Here is an 8881-nt window from a genome sequence, read left to right on the forward strand (position 1 = left end):
GGTAGTATTCTTAGTAACCTTAAGTGTTTTGGTTTGTTAGGCAACATGTTGAATACGGTTGGAAGCTATATGTCAGAACGAACTGTTCCGTGTGAGAGTGGCTCTCCACTTTCAGGGGTTCATGTCCACGAAGACGGGGTGCCTCAAAGGGGAGTTCTAAGTGGCACACTGTATATAGTAAAAATGGAACGAATTTTGGAAAGGACTACCAACCACAGTCTCTTACTCTATGTATGTAGACGCTGTTCAAATGTCTACTAAATCCTCTAATCTGTCCATATGCGATCTCCAAGTCCAGCTTTTGTTAACAAACTTGCTGACTAGGCGGACAGAATGGTTTTAAGTGTAATCGGGAAACGTGTACTTGCATTGTATTTTCAAGCAGGTGTGGGATCCACCGTGAACATAATACTAACTTAAAAGTGTTTGCATTCCTCTCAAAAAGGAACAAAAATTTAGGCGTGGTGCTTGATGAAAAACTCATATTCATTCTACACATAAAACATCTGAATCATAAATTCTTAAAAACACGGAGTATACCGAAGGTCCTCTCGCATTGCTCCTATGCAGCAGACAAAGAAATACCCCTTCGTGTTTTCACAAGTCTTGTTGGCTCCCGTTTCGACTATAGGAGTGACGTCTAGGGCAGAGCTTGTAAAACCGCATTGAAAATGGTGCATCCAGCGTTGCACTTGGGTCTACGTCTTGCATCCAGAACTTTCCGGACGAGCCCCATTGAAAGTATATATGCACAGGGCTATATGTGGAGCCTTCTTAAAACCTTCAAGCTTCGCGCCTTTCCTCGCAGTGAACAAGGCTTCCGTATGGAAGGCGAAACGTTTTTTTAGCCTTTTTAACTGAGCCCTTGGTCGGCGAAAACCACTTTTTTCAACTATGTATCTTTCACCGGACCAGACAAGTTTCCGTCAAACCTTCGATTTCAAAAACTTTTGTTCTCAATTGCTTGATTAGGTCAATATGTGTGCTATAGCTCCAAACTAAAAGTAATTGCTTGCTGGGTTCCCGGACACAGCGGTATTCTGGGAAATGAAATCGATGACCAGAATGCTGCTGAAGGCACTCTCCGCAACGCCATCGATGTACCCTATGTCCCCTACCTCGACCTGAAACCATTGGTAGGAAGGGCTCTTCGTAAATCTTGGCAGGGAACATGGAATACACAAACAAGAAACAAGCTACACACTGTAAAGCCACGTGTAGCCAAACACATTTAGGCAAATACAGGCTACGGATAGGCCACACTTACTTAACACATTCACACTTGCTCACTGAGTTTTCGAAACCCCTCTGCGGTGGGTGTGGCGAGGGCCTATCCGTAGTTCACATACTCATCACATGCAAGGCACTCCACTCCACACGACGCAGGCACTATCAAGAAATCTACAAACAACAGATCCCACTCCACCCATTGCACTTCTTAGGTGATGCCCAATGTTATCGATTCAACGTGTTTTTGAGTATTTATCTGATGTTAAATTTCTGATTCTCATATCGTAGCATGCATAGCCACAACCTGGTTCTCTATACCACCCATTTTGATTGCCTATTTTTGTTTTTACATCGGTTGTTAATCAGTTTTAGTGTTCACTTTTATTCTATGCCGGTTAACCATCTGTTTTTGGCGCTCTTTGCCCTAGTTGGCGTTGCGCCATTAAAATGTAACCATCATCAACCTTTCCGCCTTGCCAATATTCGAAGCTAAACATTTACGCCACAAATCTGATTTCCGAAATATGCACATCGCTTTAGTTTAAAGCCGTAGGTACCATTTACTTCGAGACGCCATAGATGTTTAGCCTTTCATGTTGGCGGCTCAAGAAAACTCCTGCCGCCGTAAATAGCAAATAAATAAACCTATGCGATATCAGACGAGATTTAAACCAAGGTATCTCTTGTACACGTGAATACAGTATCAGTTTACGGTTCTATAGCAATGTATGGCGATTTGTACTGTCTGTTTTTTTTTTAATTCAAAAATAATTCTACTTGTGCTAAAAAAATCAACCCGAATTTTTATTTATATGTTGTTTTATTCCTTGTGTTGCGGTTATTTGACTAAAAGGCGTTTGCATTACCTTAATGGCTGTGTAGCGCAACAAAACCAGATAAACCTAGATTGTGAACGTAATCCGTCACACAAACAAAAGAACGTATTCCGTCACACAAACTTTCAGAAAATGTACTGTGTACTTACACGGCATCTAAGTAGATTTGATGTCACCTTTCTACAGCCGGTAGGCGTTACTTTAAAACATTCTGAAGCAATATTGCGAGGCTGTAAATGCAAATGCACAATATTTTATGCACCTGCTATGATCAGTTTCGTGTAAATCCGTTACACTAGCACAAGTATTGCGATTACGACCACAACGTTTTTAAGCTTTAAACTAATTCTCTTACAATTCGGTTCCGATGGGTTACAAAATTGGGACATTAAACACTGCCATTTAAGTGTTGCGGTTCGAAAACAGCTAAGAGAATTAAAAATAATTTCTTAACTACGTGGTTACACATTTTTAGTAAAAACAATTCATTACATTACATCAGGATAAAACTTGCGCTTTGGAGGGTCGCAACAGCATGTTGCGTGAACGACAGCCGTTAACACTTAACCTACACTACACAAAAAGATATCCTTACCATGACGACAGTTAACAAGTCAGTGTATTTGAATCTATCAAAAAATATACAGAATACCAATGAGCAGTCACAATAGAGGCGAACAGGTTTGATATGGTTAGCGTCCCATTACTCCGTTTGCGTTTTCTCTAGGGGTAGTGGCTCACAAGAGCCCCCTTTTCCCACTGTTTGCGGGAAACGCTGGCAACACGGTTGGCGTGGCCTCAGAACATACTCCAGAGTCTGCTGAGTCAGTTAGGCTGCCTTGCGCTAGCTTCATCTTACGAACAATAAAATTCACTGAAAGGAACATAACCCCAAAGGAGCGCTGCCAAGAAAATTTTATGTTCCATTTTTATTGTTATTATTGACACTTAATGGTCTGGCGAACCTTAAACAGCACCTTAACTACATGAGCGCGTAATAATTCCTTTCATTGAACGAACTGAAAACCGTTTGTTTCAATGTTCTGCGCTTTCAGACCGAAAGGTTCACATTAATGAATCCCCGCAGGACCTTGCCACTTTGTGCGGACGTTAAAACACTGCTGAGGCAGGTGGGTGCATTGATTCAACCGCACCGCCGGCGAAGACTAACGAATGGGCTACCTGAAGGTGCTAGGCCTGCCAATGCGGCAGACATTCGATGTCACCTTTCAATAAATGTCCTGATGGCATATTTTATTGCGCTTTCGGGCTATATCATGGCTTCCTTCCCAGTGTGTGGAACTTCATTTTTGCCAATAGTGGCTTTCAGGGCAGCAATTATACCTGTAGTTCTGGCTGCGTGCACCAGTTTGTGAATGCGCCAGCGCCCAGTCGCCGCTCGCAGGACCGCGCGCGTGATGTGATGTCATCACTTTTGACGAGCGCTGGTCGCATCACTTCTTTTGGCTACCACGAGATGATATCACGCTGATGTCCGTTTATGAGCGCCGCTCCGCATGCGGTTCCGTTTGGATGACGAATGAGATAAATAAAGTATTTTCTTCGCGTCCGAGGCGGTTCGTATTTCATTAAGAGTATTCTGTTGAGTAAAGGAAGCGAACGTTGCGATACTATTAACGCCGAAAATTGGTGTCAGTACTGATGACGTATCAAAATATTGGGAAAAAAATTAGCAGTAGCTTAGCTCGGCTATGCCAATATAGACGTGGCGTGAGCTGAGGTTCAGTTGGCTATTCTTAGCCTGCCTTGTTGTCTAGGATTAGCTTGAATATCTTGGTTACTGCTACTTCAATGGCACACAGACTGTATACGCCTTATGTGACACATATATATATTTACCAAGTGGCTCCGGCGAAGCGTCACCAATCGCCCCAGAGATAAGTTGGTTCCACAGGCGCACGCCGGTGTTGCTGCGGTGCTCTAGCCATCGGTTCTACATCCGGACAATTCCCCATTACTTCACGCCGTTACTCTGGGCTCTCGCGCTCACCTGCAATCCTTATTGCACCTGAGCTTCCTCAGGTGGATCGGGCGAACAGAGACCTGGGGAATAAACGATTCCGTAGCGTCGAGGATGTGCACCGTGTGGAGTTTGGCAGATTTGTGTACGTTTAGCTGTTATGTGAGTGTACTGTAGTGTAATTTTTCTGTATATGAAGTTCAGTTCGCTCTAGAATCTTTTAACCGTATATGAAAAGGTGAACTGTTTTGCCCTTGGATGGAAATTGGCCACTCCATACGGGTCTTCACCCACGTCCCACTGAAGTGATGTAAAGCGAATTGGCGAGCCAATGACCAAGCCAAGGTATGAGAATGCGTTCTCTCTTAAAGGGGCCCTGAAAGGCGTTTTGAGCACACTTAATGAAGTAGCGCAATCGTTAGATTGGGTCGTCAAGGTCATCTGGGTCAAGTATTACTCTTTTACGCGCAGCGGTAAGCTCACACTTTTGTTGCAAAGTTTGTCGCTTTTTTCTCACCCTTTCCTTCGTGTTTTTGGACGCCGCCATCTTCACATGTCTACATCATCGATTCCCAGATGTTCGTCATGAGCTAGACATCCTGCTATTGGGCGGCTTTTTCACGCACTTCCGGCAAAGAGATGAGTCGTCTGCTCAGCGTCGGCTCACCGGCTGATCTGCCAGCGGTGTGTCGGAGTGCTTGGACATTTTACGACAAACGAAACAAGTGTAAACAAACGCTTAACCGTTCGTATTGAATGTAACACGGCCATAACACGACATGGATATTCTCTTACCTGAGTACGTTTCATAAAGGAAGCGTTGAAGCCCCGTGGCACTTCTTTCGTGCAATCGCAGAGAACGCACTGAGCCGAATGCCCGGGTTTGACGGATACATTTTATTCCACTTCAAAACAATCCAGAGATGCGTTTCGAACGAACACAACGTCACAACATGCGTTGCAAGTCTGAACCGCGATTGACAGACGATGGGTTGCCTCCTCCTGCCCGTCGTAAATTCGGCACTCACCTCGCGCGCGGTTGCGGGGACGAACAGCAAGTCACTTAACTCTGGCGCGCAAGCCGAGATGGCTTTTAGCCACGCACACTGCACATACCCCATGCGAGGTTGAGTCGTACGTCGCTCGAGAAAGATAATCCAGACCATGGGAAGCACTATCCACCCGCAGAAGCACAACGTCGCATTTCATCGCGAAACAAAGGCGTCCACAACACACACACCATCGCCTCCTGTAATGCCAAACGCATCTCGCACTTCCAAATGAGAGTGAGTAGTATGCCTGCAGTGCCCATATGCCGCGAGGTGGGGCCCCAAGCTGAACCGGGATCACGCAACCGTAACTGACTTCTGGGGCGGTTTGTGCCTTGTTACCAAGGCAACCGATGTCTGAGATTGTCAAAGAAATGGCGCTCGCTCCAGCTCTAGCAAGCTCAGAGGCGCGCCGGAGCATGTTTCGCCAACGTTGCCGCTCTCCACCACGCGTCGCCCCAAGCTGAACTGGTCACATGATTGAAGCGTTTTGTGCACGGGTTCGGTTTAAAATGTCTTTTTCACACGCCGCCGGCAGGAATTACCACCACCGCAAAATAAGACCCGGCACCAGCGGGGCCACATCTGATACGGCGCTTTTTGGATAAACAGTGCGCGGTGCATGAGGGACCGAGCGCACGGTCCTCCCCGAGCGGCTGCGAGTTCGCCGCCGATTAAAAGTGACGTGCTGCCCTGCAGCAACGCACACCGCAGAAGGGCAAGGCCAGGCCACCGCACAAACGCGGCCAGATTTTTCGTTCGCTTTTCCTGCCTTGAGTGGAGTGAGGGATTGAAGGTGTCAACAAAGCTTGCCCGTAGCAGACGGCAGTCGGAGGACCGTAATAGCGGAAGTACGTCACCGCCGAGGAGCGCAGCATCACGGGAGGTAAGGCTTTCGCGCCGTCAACAGCGGAGAGTAAGTTGAAAGGAGGAGGAAGCGCAGCGCGACGATAATGCGCGGTTTTTGATTTACGATTTCTCAGCTAATACTCATCGCTTCAACAAAATTCTTGCGGGAGGAGATTGCTAATACATTGTCTTATTTAGTTACATGTACATCCATGCATCGGCGGAAGGTATTTCAGGACCCCTTTAAATTATAGTAGGTAGACTATTTTTTGCAAGAAGGAACGATCTCGATGTGTTTAGGAACTCTCCATGAGGCGACCTCGAATATTAGCGCGGGGGGAGCCCCAGAGTAGGTTTTAAACACTGAGGTCTCCTACTCGAAGATGAAGGAAGCTCACACTAACGCGTAAAACGTGAAGGTAGTGAAGCTCTACGCAACCTTCGCCACTGTAACGATGGCTTATTCAACAATTGAAGAAGATTTGCTTCTTCGATGCAGCAATGACCTTTACTCCATCATTGTTGCTATAACTATGAGTTTCTTTGTTTTTTTTGGAAATGATAATCATTGGACATCACCTTGGAGGGGCGTAAGCTCTGACGTGTCTTTATCGTTTCGAGCAAGTGTTGCCACGATTACAGGAAGCGCTCGAGTCCCATATTCTCCGCAAGTGTGGTCAGGAGACGACGAACGCTGGAGTTTTTTTGCCAGTCGTATCCAAGCTTTCTAAGTGGGTATCCTCGTCTTGCTAAACGTGCGCCGGGGACGCTGGGTGGTCGCCACGACACACGCACACCAAAGGGCTTGGCATTTTCTTGGTTTTAACGGTCAGGCGGTGGCCGCAACCTGCGTTAGTCTCCAAGAGTGGGTATTTTTGGCTTGAGAAATGTGCACAGGGTTACGCTGGGTGCTCGTCACGAGTTAGGCCCACACGAGCCCTACACATTTTTAGGTGCGGAGTACCTTAGTACCACACAATGTCCGTCCGCGTTCGTGCGTAAAGCATTTACAATCACAAAAAAATCACACAGGCATCGGCAGAATTCAACCCAAGGTGTGGCAGAACAGACGGACTCAGTGTCAGTCGTCTTACCCATTGGCGTGCGACGATGAGTTAGTACCCGAGAGTCGAACGGCTTACTCCGTCGCCTGTAGCTGCGCAGAATAATTTGCGGCCTCCCAATGTCCGTCCGCTTCCATCAGTGTGCACACCACCATCAAGCGTAAATCAACCGAAATTCGGTTTGAGGCCTGAGTTGCAGTTTCATTTAGGGAATAATCAAGGTGCAACTCACGGCTCAAATTTAATGGCGGTCGGGGCACAAAAATTGGATGTCCCTCGTTGCAAAATTTCGATGTCATGTCGAGTCCCCGTACTCCGCCCCCCCCCCCCCCCGCCATCATCCACAGAGTGGAGATGCTGCCATCTTCTTGGTTTTGTGAACTGCCAGACAGTTTACTCCAGGTCCGCGCTCATGGGCGGGTGCTCAGGTGCACGCGCTCGGAAATATAATGGTATTTTTAACTGCGAATACGAAAAATTTCAATTTGCTAAACAGCTTCGCTAGTAACAGGTGGTTTCTGTGACTGGTCTACCGGAGCCTCAATATCTGAGCTCGATAGCTGGTAATCAGAACGAACGCAGAAGAGACGCACACTAGTAACCTAATAAACTTTTGCGAAAAGCTACAACCTCAATGACAGTAGTATTGAAGGGATGAAATGATAAAGGTTTCCGGCCGATGATTGCCACACCGCCCGCAGAGTGTGTGCAGCCATCCCTCACCTTTCTGAATAATATAACTTTCCCAGAAATTTTATATTGGGAATTAGCTGTGTGCTTTGTAGACACATGCCAATTGGGTGAATTGAGTGCAGTATCTCGCACACATAATAAAGATTTATAAGAAGGCCTCTAAAGTTTCTTGAAGTTACGGTTTCTCCTCGCTATTTGGTATAAGATCTACTGGAGTGTTTATGTATCTGTGTTGTGTTTCGGGTCACTGATGCTGTGTTTTTTGGGCTTTTCTGGAGGTTTGGGCACACGGGACTTGTTCTTTGCGCTGCGCAGCATCTAGGAACCGCCCAAAATACATGTTGCCATACGCTCTCAGAGCCTTTCTGAGCGCTGTTTGCTGCAGTCACCACCGGGAAGGCTGTGTGGGGGGGACGGCGCTGCGGGCACAGACGGCGAAGCAACGGTGGAAGCCGCCACGGGTTCCTCCGTGTCCATCCTCTCTGTTCCCTCGCTTGTGCCTGGGTCGGTGGACTAGGAGCGCAGATGCAGCATCGCTCCCGACAGGCATTGCTCCCACCACAACAGCTTCCGACTCTGCAAGAGTTGTGTGACGTATTAGCCTGCCGGAGACAATCTAGGCTGTGGTGGAGGTGGAACCAAGTCCGACTGGCGGCACTGAATCATTCCCAATACCAGAAAGCCCTCGGGCCCCGCTGAGCTGCGTCGGCTCACCTCCCCAGGGGAAAAGAGGGGAATCTTTTATCCCACATATGAGAAGGTGGCGTTCTCAGTTATTCTCACATTCATAATTTTCTTCTCCACCTTGAACGTCGCACAAATCCAAGAATAGGCAGCGTCGGGTTTCTGGGAGTTCGCACATACCAAATTTTTTGATTTGCAGTTTTTAGTTGGATAGTTCTGATCGGCACATTTCGCGCACCTGAGTTTTCGGAGACAGGAGTTTTGCTCCTGCCTAAACCACTGAAAATTTGAGCAGCGGTGCGGGTTCAGTATGCAAAGCCGGAATGGTCACTTGATGAAGCATGCACTGACCGGCATAGCGAGCGTCTAGGGGTGAAACGTCAAGATTAAGGTTTTTTTACGTACTTCAGTGTCCTTTCGACACATGGATATCTTTCGCACTGCCGTCATGCCCTGGAGTCGAAGGCGCTCGGGCCAATTTGTTTCTGTTTCATT

This window comes from Haemaphysalis longicornis, unplaced genomic scaffold (assembly GCF_048455015.1).
Source record: "Haemaphysalis longicornis isolate Haplotype H1 unplaced genomic scaffold, Haemaphysalis longicornis Haplotype H1 scaffold_5, whole genome shotgun sequence".
Classification (NCBI taxonomy): domain Eukaryota; kingdom Metazoa; phylum Arthropoda; class Arachnida; order Ixodida; family Ixodidae; genus Haemaphysalis; species Haemaphysalis longicornis.